The sequence below is a fragment of the Pararge aegeria genome, chromosome 8 (assembly GCF_905163445.1).
Source record: "Pararge aegeria chromosome 8, ilParAegt1.1, whole genome shotgun sequence".
Classification (NCBI taxonomy): domain Eukaryota; kingdom Metazoa; phylum Arthropoda; class Insecta; order Lepidoptera; family Nymphalidae; genus Pararge; species Pararge aegeria.
This window is the reverse complement of record NC_053187.1, coordinates 34,945-46,207: the sequence shown is the minus strand read 5'-3', so window position 1 is coordinate 46,207 and position 11,263 is coordinate 34,945.

Genomic DNA, 11,263 nt, shown 5'->3' with positions numbered 1-11,263 from the left:
GTGGGCTTAGGTCTAAAGGAATCCAAACTAGTTTTAAAAGGTTTGGATAGGTTAGGTTAGGTTAGAACATGAATAAGACGGGTGCCCGGCCTGCGGCCGGGCACTTAGGTTCCGTTTAAAAAAAATAAAAACAAAAAAAAAACGTACCACTACAAAGTACTCTTGTTTATATTAGAAGATATTGTAAAATAACAATAAGTTTAATTTTTTTTTTTTTTTCACTAACACATTAGGCCCGTCGCGCCGCGCCACTACTATATGGGGCGAAGGTGCGAAGGTGACGGCGACGACAAAGTACCGAGTCTAAGGAGTCTGATGGCGGCGCCACACAGTGGCGTTATGTCTCTATAAAAGTGGTGGTCTTTTATTATATTATTTATTAATGGTATTTTTTTAATATCATATCAATACTGTACCCCGCACGGGGGGGAGGTAGTGACGAAAAATAAGGATACGAGGTCTCGTAATCGCAATGAGTTTCTGCGACTACCATTGTTTGTCGCGGGTAACGGGGAATCAGGGTTCGATTCCGGTGAGGGAGCCTGAGAATCTGCTACCACATCCAAGGAAGGCAGCAGGCGCGCAAATTACCCCTCCCGGCACGGGGAGGTAGGGGTAGGTAGTCACGAAAAATAATGATACGGGACTCTTACGAGGCCTCGTAATCGGAATGAGTACACTTCAAATATTTTAACGAGGTAAAATTTAAGGGCATTGAGGGTCTGGTGCCAGTGGTGGTTGATTAGATGCACACACTATACTTTTATAATTATCCTATACAAGTACCAGTACAATTATTAAATATAGACGCGCAAGGTCGTTACACGAACCGCTTACCATTATAGTAAAGTACTATGCAAACACACATAACATATACGCAATAAGGGAACTTTAAATTGGAGATTTTACCCTACCACACCCGTCTGTCTCATTTTGAAAACTATTCAAAATAATTGCTATTTTTCATTCTCATTCAAATATAAATAATAGTAAAAAATAATATATAATTTTTGACTGAACTGAACCCAAGTGCCCCTCATATACATGTTCTAACCTAACCTAACCTAAATCTAGTTTTGATTCCTTTAGACTTTAGATTCAAGATTTAATGTGAATATATGCATTAATAAAAACTCATTACTATTTTAATACTAGTTATGCTGCTGTTGATGCACTGATGAAAGCCAGATAGCTAGATCAGTGTTTAGTTAGTCGTAGTTGCCGGTGGGCTTAGGTCTAAAGGAATCCAAACTAGTTTTAAAAGGTTTGGATAGGTTAGGTTAGGTTAGAACATGAATAAGACGGGTGCCCGGCCTGCGGCCGGGCACCTAGGTTCCGTTTAAAAAAAATAAAAACAAAAAAAAAACGTACCACTACAAAGTACTCTTGTTTATATTAGAAGATATTGTAAAATAACAATAAGTTTAATTTTTTTTTTTTTTTCACTAACACATTAGGCCCGTCGCGCCGCGCCACTACTATATGGGGCGAAGGTGCGAAGGTGACGGCGACGACAAAGTACCGAGTCTAAGGAGTCTGATGGCGGCGCCACACAGTGGCGTTATGTCTCTATAAAAGTGGTGGTCTTTTATTATATTATTTATTAATGGTATTTTTTTAATATCATATCAATACTGTACCCCGCACGGGGGGGAGGTAGTGACGAAAAATAAGGATACGAGGTCTCGTAATCGCAATGAGTTTCTGCGACTACCATTGTTTGTCGCGGGTAACGGGGAATCAGGGTTCGATTCCGGTGAGGGAGCCTGAGAATCTGCTACCACATCCAAGGAAGGCAGCAGGCGCGCAAATTACCCCCTCCCGGCACGGGGAGGTAGGGGTAGGTAGTGACGAAAAATAATGATACGGGACTCTTACGAGGCCTCGTAATCGGAATGAGTACACTTCAAATATTTTAACGAGGTAAAATTTAAGGGCATTGAGGGTCTGGTGCCAGTGGTGGTTGATTAGATGCACACACTATACTTTTATAATTATCCTATACAAGTACCAGTACAATTATTAAATATAGACGCGCAAGGTCGTTACACGAACCGCTTACCATTATAGTAAAGTACTATGCAAACACACATAACATATACGCAATAAGGGAACTTTAAATTGGAGATTTTACCCTACCACACCCGTCTGTCTCATTTTGAAAACTATTCAAAATAATTGCTATTTTTCATTCTCATTCAAATATAAATAATAGTAAAAAATAATATATAATTTTTGACTGAACTGAACCCAAGTGCCCCTCATATACATGTTCTAACCTAACCTAACCTAAATCTAGTTTTGATTCCTTTAGACTTTAGATTCAAGATTTAATGTGAATATATGCATTAATAAAAACTCATTACTATTTTAATACTAGTTATGCTGCTGTTGATGCACTGATGAAAGCCAGATAGCTAGATCAGTGTTTAGTTAGTCGTAGTTGCCGGTGGGCTTAGGTCTAAAGGAATCCAAACTAGTTTTAAAAGGTTTGGATAGGTTAGGTTAGGTTAGAACATGAATAAGACGGGTGCCCGGCCTGCGGCCGGGCACTTAGGTTACGTTTAAAAAAAATAAAAACAAAAAAAAAACGTACCACTACAAAGTACTCTTGTTTATATTAGAAGATATTGTAAAATAACAATGAGTTTAATTTTTTTTTTTTTTTCACTAACACATTAGGCCCGTCGCGCCGCGCCACTACTATATGGGGCGAAGGTGCGAAGGTGACGGCGACGACAAAGTACCGAGTCTAAGGAGTCTGATGGCGGCGCCACACAGTGGCGTTATGTCTCTATAAAAGTGGTGGTCTTTTATTATATTATTTATTAATGGTATTTTTTTAATATCATATCAATACTGTACCCCGCACGGGGGGGAGGTAGTGACGAAAAATAATGATACGGGACTCTTACGAGGCCTCGTAATCGGAATGAGTACACTTCAAATATTTTAACGAGGTAAAATTTAAGGGCATTGAGGGTCTGGTGCCAGTGGTGGTTGATTAGATGCACACACTATACTTTTATAATTATCCTATACAAGTACCAGTACAATTATTAAATATAGACGCGCAAGGTCGTTACACGAACCGCTTACCATTATAGTAAAGTACTATGCAAACACACATAACATATACGCAATAAGGGAACTTTAAATTGGAGATTTTACCCTACCACACCCGTCTGTCTCATTTTGAAAACTATTCAAAATAATTGCTATTTTTCATTCTCATTCAAATATAAATAATAGTAAAAAATAATATATAATTTTTGACTGAACTGAACCCAAGTGCCCCTCATATACATGTTCTAACCTAACCTAACCTAAATCTAGTTTTGATTCCTTTAGACTTTAGATTCAAGATTTAATGTGAATATATGCATTAATAAAAACTCATTACTATTTTAATACTAGTTATGCTGCTGTTGATGCACTGATGAAAGCCAGATAGCTAGATCAGTGTTTAGTTAGTCGTAGTTGCCGGTGGGCTTAGGTCTAAAGGAATCCAAACTAGTTTTAAAAGGTTTGGATAGGTTAGGTTAGGTTAGAACATGAATAAGACGGGTGCCCGGCCTGCGGCCGGGCACTTAGGTTACGTTTAAAAAAAATAAAAACAAAAAAAAAACGTACCACTACAAAGTACTCTTGTTTATATTAGAAGATATTGTAAAATAACAATGAGTTTAATTTTTTTTTTTTTTTCACTAACACATTAGGCCCGTCGCGCCGCGCCACTACTATATGGGGCGAAGGTGCGAAGGTGACGGCGACGACAAAGTACCGAGTCTAAGGAGTCTGATGGCGGCGCCACACAGTGGCGTTATGTCTCTATAAAAGTGGTGGTCTTTTATTATATTATTTATTAATGGTATTTTTTTAATATCATATCAATACTGTACCCCGCACGGGGGGGAGGTAGTGACGAAAAATAAGGATACGAGGTCTCGTAATCGCAATGAGTTTCTGCGACTACCATTGTTTGTCGCGGGTAACGGGGAATCAGGGTTCGATTCCGGTGAGGGAGCCTGAGAATCTGCTACCACATCCAAGGAAGGCAGCAGGCGCGCAAATTACCCCCTCCCGGCACGGGGAGGTAGGGGTAGGTAGTCACGAAAAATAATGATACGGGACTCTTACGAGGCCTCGTAATCGGAATGAGTACACTTCAAATATTTTAACGAGGTAAAATTTAAGGGCATTGAGGGTCTGGTGCCAGTGGTGGTTGATTAGATGCACACACTATACTTTTATAATTATCCTATACAAGTACCAGTACAATTATTAAATATAGACGCGCAAGGTCGTTACACGAACCGCTTACCATTATAGTAAAGTACTATGCAAACACACATAACATATACGCAATAAGGGAACTTTAAATTGGAGATTTTACCCTACCACACCCGTCTGTCTCATTTTGAAAACTATTCAAAATAATTGCTATTTTTCATTCTCATTCAAATATAAATAATAGTAAAAAATAATATATAATTTTTGACTGAACTGAACCCAAGTGCCCCTCATATACATGTTCTAACCTAACCTAACCTAAATCTAGTTTTGATTCCTTTAGACTTTAGATTCAAGATTTAATGTGAATATATGCATTAATAAAAACTCATTACTATTTTAATACTAGTTATGCTGCTGTTGATGCACTGATGAAAGCCAGATAGCTAGATCAGTGTTTAGTTAGTCGTAGTTGCCGGTGGGCTTAGGTCTAAAGGAATCCAAACTAGTTTTAAAAGGTTTGGATAGGTTAGGTTAGGTTAGAACATGAATAAGACGGGTGCCCGGCCTGCGGCCGGGCACTTAGGTTCCGTTTAAAAAAAATAAAAACAAAAAAAAAACGTACCACTACAAAGTACTCTTGTTTATATTAGAAGATATTGTAAAATAACAATAAGTTTAATTTTTTTTTTTTTTTCACTAACACATTAGGCCCGTCGCGCCGCGCCACTACTATATGGGGCGAAGGTGCGAAGGTGACGGCGACGACAAAGTACCGAGTCTAAGGAGTCTGATGGCGGCGCCACACAGTGGCGTTATGTCTCTATAAAAGTGGTGGTCTTTTATTATATTATTTATTAATGGTATTTTTTTAATATCATATCAATACTGTACCCCGCACGGGGGGGAGGTAGTGACGAAAAATAAGGATACGAGGTCTCGTAATCGCAATGAGTTTCTGCGACTACCATTGTTTGTCGCGGGTAACGGGGAATCAGGGTTCGATTCCGGTGAGGGAGCCTGAGAATCTGCTACCACATCCAAGGAAGGCAGCAGGCGCGCAAATTACCCCCTCCCGGCACGGGGAGGTAGGGGTAGGTAGTCACGAAAAATAATGATACGGGACTCTTACGAGGCCTCGTAATCGGAATGAGTACACTTCAAATATTTTAACGAGGTAAAATTTAAGGGCATTGAGGGTCTGGTGCCAGTGGTGGTTGATTAGATGCACACACTATACTTTTATAATTATCCTATACAAGTACCAGTACAATTATTAAATATAGACGCGCAAGGTCGTTACACGAACCGCTTACCATTATAGTAAAGTACTATGCAAACACACATAACATATACGCAATAAGGGAACTTTAAATTGGAGATTTTACCCTACCACACCCGTCTGTCTCATTTTGAAAACTATTCAAAATAATTGCTATTTTTCATTCTCATTCAAATATAAATAATAGTAAAAAATAATATATAATTTTTGACTGAACTGAACCCAAGTGCCCCTCATATACATGTTCTAACCTAACCTAACCTAAATCTAGTTTTGATTCCTTTAGACTTTAGATTCAAGATTTAATGTGAATATATGCATTAATAAAAACTCATTACTATTTTAATACTAGTTATGCTGCTGTTGATGCACTGATGAAAGCCAGATAGCTAGATCAGTGTTTAGTTAGTCGTAGTTGCCGGTGGGCTTAGGTCTAAAGGAATCCAAACTAGTTTTAAAAGGTTTGGATAGGTTAGGTTAGGTTAGAACATGAATAAGACGGGTGCCCGGCCTGCGGCCGGGCACTTAGGTTCCGTTTAAAAAAAAAAAAAACAAAAAAAAAACGTACCACTACAAAGTACTCTTGTTTATATTAGAAGATATTGTAAAATAACAATAAGTTTAATTTTTTTTTTTTTTTCACTAACACATTAGGCCCGTCGCGCCGCGCCACTACTATATGGGGCGAAGGTGCGAAGGTGACGGCGACGACAAAGTACCGAGTCTAAGGAGTCTGATGGCGGCGCCACACAGTGGCGTTATGTCTCTATAAAAGTGGTGGTCTTTTATTATATTATTTATTAATGGTATTTTTTTAATATCATATCAATACTGTACCCCGCACGGGGGGGGAGGTAGTGACGAAAAATAAGGATACGAGGTCTCGTAATCGCAATGAGTTTCTGCGACTACCATTGTTTGTCGCGGGTAACGGGGAATCAGGGTTCGATTCCGGTGAGGGAGCCTGAGAATCTGCTACCACATCCAAGGAAGGCAGCAGGCGCGCAAATTACCCCCTCCCGGCACGGGGAGGTAGGGGTAGGTAGTCACGAAAAATAATGATACGGGACTCTTACGAGGCCTCGTAATCGGAATGAGTACACTTCAAATATTTTAACGAGGTAAAATTTAAGGGCATTGAGGGTCTGGTGCCAGTGGTGGTTGATTAGATGCACACACTATACTTTTATAATTATCCTATACAAGTACCAGTACAATTATTAAATATAGACGCGCAAGGTCGTTACACGAACCGCTTACCATTATAGTAAAGTACTATGCAAACACACATAACATATACGCAATAAGGGAACTTTAAATTGGAGATTTTACCCTACCACACCCGTCTGTCTCATTTTGAAAACTATTCAAAATAATTGCTATTTTTCATTCTCATTCAAATATAAATAATAGTAAAAAATAATATATAATTTTTGACTGAACTGAACCCAAGTGCCCCTCATATACATGTTCTAACCTAACCTAACCTAAATCTAGTTTTGATTCCTTTAGACTTTAGATTCAAGATTTAATGTGAATATATGCATTAATAAAAACTCATTACTATTTTAATACTAGTTATGCTGCTGTTGATGCACTGATGAAAGCCAGATAGCTAGATCAGTGTTTAGTTAGTCGTAGTTGCCGGTGGGCTGAGGTCTAAAGGAATCCAAACTAGTTTTAAAAGGTTTGGATAGGTTAGGTTAGGTTAGAACATGAATAAGACGGGTGCCCGGCCTGCGGCCGGGCACTTAGGTTCCGTTTAAAAAAAATAAAAACAAAAAAAAAACGTACCACTACAAAGTACTCTTGTTTATATTAGAAGATATTGTAAAATAACAATAAGTTTAATTTTTTTTTTTTTTCACTAACACATTAGGCCCGTCGCGCCGCGCCACTACTATATGGGGCGAAGGTGCGAAGGTGACGGCGACGACAAAGTACCGAGTCTAAGGAGTCTGATGGCGGCGCCACACAGTGGCGTTATGTCTCTATAAAAGTGGTGGTCTTTTATTATATTATTTATTAATGGTATTTTTTTAATATCATATCAATACTGTACCCCGCACGGGGGGGAGGTAGTGACGAAAAATAAGGATACGAGGTCTCGTAATCGCAATGAGTTTCTGCGACTACCATTGTTTGTCGCGGGTAACGGGGAATCAGGGTTCGATTCCGGTGAGGGAGCCTGAGAATCTGCTACCACATCCAAGGAAGGCAGCAGGCGCGCAAATTACCCCCTCCCGGCACGGGGAGGTAGGGGTAGGTAGTCACGAAAAATAATGATACGGGACTCTTACGAGGCCTCGTAATCGGAATGAGTACACTTCAAATATTTTAACGAGGTAAAATTTAAGGGCATTGAGGGTCTGGTGCCAGTGGTGGTTGATTAGATGCACACACTATACTTTTATAATTATCCTATACAAGTACCAGTACAATTATTAAATATAGACGCGCAAGGTCGTTACACGAACCGCTTACCATTATAGTAAAGTACTATGCAAACACACATAACATATACGCAATAAGGGAACTTTAAATTGGAGATTTTACCCTACCACACCCGTCTGTCTCATTTTGAAAACTATTCAAAATAATTGCTATTTTTCATTCTCATTCAAATATAAATAATAGTAAAAAATAATATATAATTTTTGACTGAACTGAACCCAAGTGCCCCTCATATACATGTTCTAACCTAACCTAACCTAAATCTAGTTTTGATTCCTTTAGACTTTAGATTCAAGATTTAATATGAATATATGCATTAATAAAAACTCATTACTATTTTAATACTAGTTATGCTGCTGTTGATGCACTGATGAAAGCCAGATAGCTAGATCAGTGTTTAGTTAGTCGTAGTTGCCGGTGGGCTTAGGTCTAAAGGAATCCAAACTAGTTTTAAAAGGTTTGGATAGGTTAGGTTAGGTTAGAACATGAATAAGACGGGTGCCCGGCCTGCGGCCGGGCACCTAGGTTCCGTTTAAAAAAAATAAAAACAAAAAAAAAACGTACCACTACAAAGTACTCTTGTTTATATTAGAAGATATTGTAAAATAACAATAAGTTTAATTTTTTTTTTTTTTTTACTAACACATTAGGCCCGTCGGGCCGCGCCACTACTATATGGGGCGAAGGTGCGAAGGTGACGGCGACGACAAAGTACCGAGTCTAAGGAGTCTGATGGCGGCGCCACACAGTGGCGTTATGTCTCTATAAAAGTGGTGGTCTTTTATTATATTATTTATTAATGGTATTTTTTTAATATCATATCAATACTGTACCCCGCACGGGGGGGAGGTAGTGACGAAAAATAAGGATACGAGGTCTCGTAATCGCAATGAGTTTCTGCGACTACCATTGTTTGTCGCGGGTAACGGGGAATCAGGGTTCGATTCCGGTGAGGGAGCCTGAGAATCTGCTACCACATCCAAGGAAGGCAGCAGGCGCGCAAATTACCCCCTCCCGGCACGGGGAGGTAGGGGTAGGTAGTCACGAAAAATAATGATACGGGACTCTTACGAGGCCTCGTAATCGGAATGAGTACACTTCAAATATTTTAACGAGGTAAAATTTAAGGGCATTGAGGGTCTGGTGCCAGTGGTGGTTGATTAGATGCACACACTATACTTTTATAATTATCCTATACAAGTACCAGTACAATTATTAAATATAGACGCGCAAGGTCGTTACACGAACCGCTTACCATTATAGTAAAGTACTATGCAAACACACATAACATATACGCAATAAGGGAACTTTAAATTGGAGATTTTACCCTACCACACCCGTCTGTCTCATTTTGAAAACTATTCAAAATAATTGCTATTTTTCATTCTCATTCAAATATAAATAATAGTAAAAAATAATATATAATTTTTGACTGAACTGAACCCAAGTGCCCCTCATATACATGTTCTAACCTAACCTAACCTAAATCTAGTTTTGATTCCTTTAGACTTTAGATTCAAGATTTAATGTGAATATATGCATTAATAAAAACTCATTACTATTTTAATACTAGTTATGCTGCTGTTGATGCACTGATGAAAGCCAGATAGCTAGATCAGTGTTTAGTTAGTCGTAGTTGCCGGTGGGCTTAGGTCTAAAGGAATCCAAACTAGTTTTAAAAGGTTTGGATAGGTTAGGTTAGGTTAGAACATGAATAAGACGGGTGCCCGGCCTGCGGCCGGGCACCTAGGTTCCGTTTAAAAAAAATAAAAACAAAAAAAAAACGTACCACTACAAAGTACTCTTGTTTATATTAGAAGATATTGTAAAATAACAATAAGTTTAATTTTTTTTTTTTTTTCACTAACACATTAGGCCCGTCGCGCCGCGCCACTACTATATGGGGCGAAGGTGCGAAGGTGACGGCGACGACAAAGTACCGAGTCTAAGGAGTCTGATGGCGGCGCCACACAGTGGCGTTATGTCTCTATAAAAGTGGTGGTCTTTTATTATATTATTTATTAATGGTATTTTTTTAATATCATATCAATACTGTACCCCGCACGGGGGGGAGGTAGTGACGAAAAATAAGGATACGAGGTCTCGTAATCGCAATGAGTTTCTGCGACTACCATTGTTTGTCGCGGGTAACGGGGAATCAGGGTTCGATTCCGGTGAGGGAGCCTGAGAATCTGCTACCACATCCAAGGAAGGCAGCAGGCGCGCAAATTACCCCCTCCCGGCACGGGGAGGTAGGGGTAGGTAGTCACGAAAAATAATGATACGGGACTCTTACGAGGCCTCGTAATCGGAATGAGTACACTTCAAATATTTTAACGAGGTAAAATTTAAGGGCATTGAGGGTCTGGTGCCAGTGGTGGTTGATTAGATGCACACACTATACTTTTATAATTATCCTATACAAGTACCAGTACAATTATTAAATATAGACGCGCAAGGTCGTTACACGAACCGCTTACCATTATAGTAAAGTACTATGCAAACACACATAACATATACGCAATAAGGGAACTTTAAATTGGAGATTTTACCCTACCACACCCGTCTGTCTCATTTTGAAAACTATTCAAAATAATTGCTATTTTTCATTCTCATTCAAATATAAATAATAGTAAAAAATAATATATAATTTTTGACTGAACTGAACCCAAGTGCCCCTCATATACATGTTCTAACCTAACCTAACCTAAATCTAGTTTTGATTCCTTTAGACTTTAGATTCAAGATTTAATGTGAATATATGCATTAATAAAAACTCATTACTATTTTAATACTAGTTATGCTGCTGTTGATGCACTGATGAAAGCCAGATAGCTAGATCAGTGTTTAGTTAGTCGTAGTTGCCGGTGGGCTGAGGTCTAAAGGAATCCAAACTAGTTTTAAAAGGTTTGGATAGGTTAGGTTAGGTTAGAACATGAATAAGACGGGTGCCCGGCCTGCGGCCGGGCACTTAGGTTCCGTTTAAAAAAAATAAAAACAAAAAAAAAACGTACCACTACAAAGTACTCTTGTTTATATTAGAAGATATTGTAAAATAACAATAAGTTTAATTTTTTTTTTTTTTTCACTAACACATTAGGCCCGTCGCGCCGCGCCACTACTATATGGGGCGAAGGTGCGAAGGTGACGGCGACGACAAAGTACCGAGTCTAAGGAGTCTGATGGCGGCGCCACACAGTGGCGTTATGTCTCTATAAAAGTGGTGGTCTTTTATTATATTATTTATTAATGGTATTTTTTTAATATCATATCAATACTGTACCCCGCACGGGG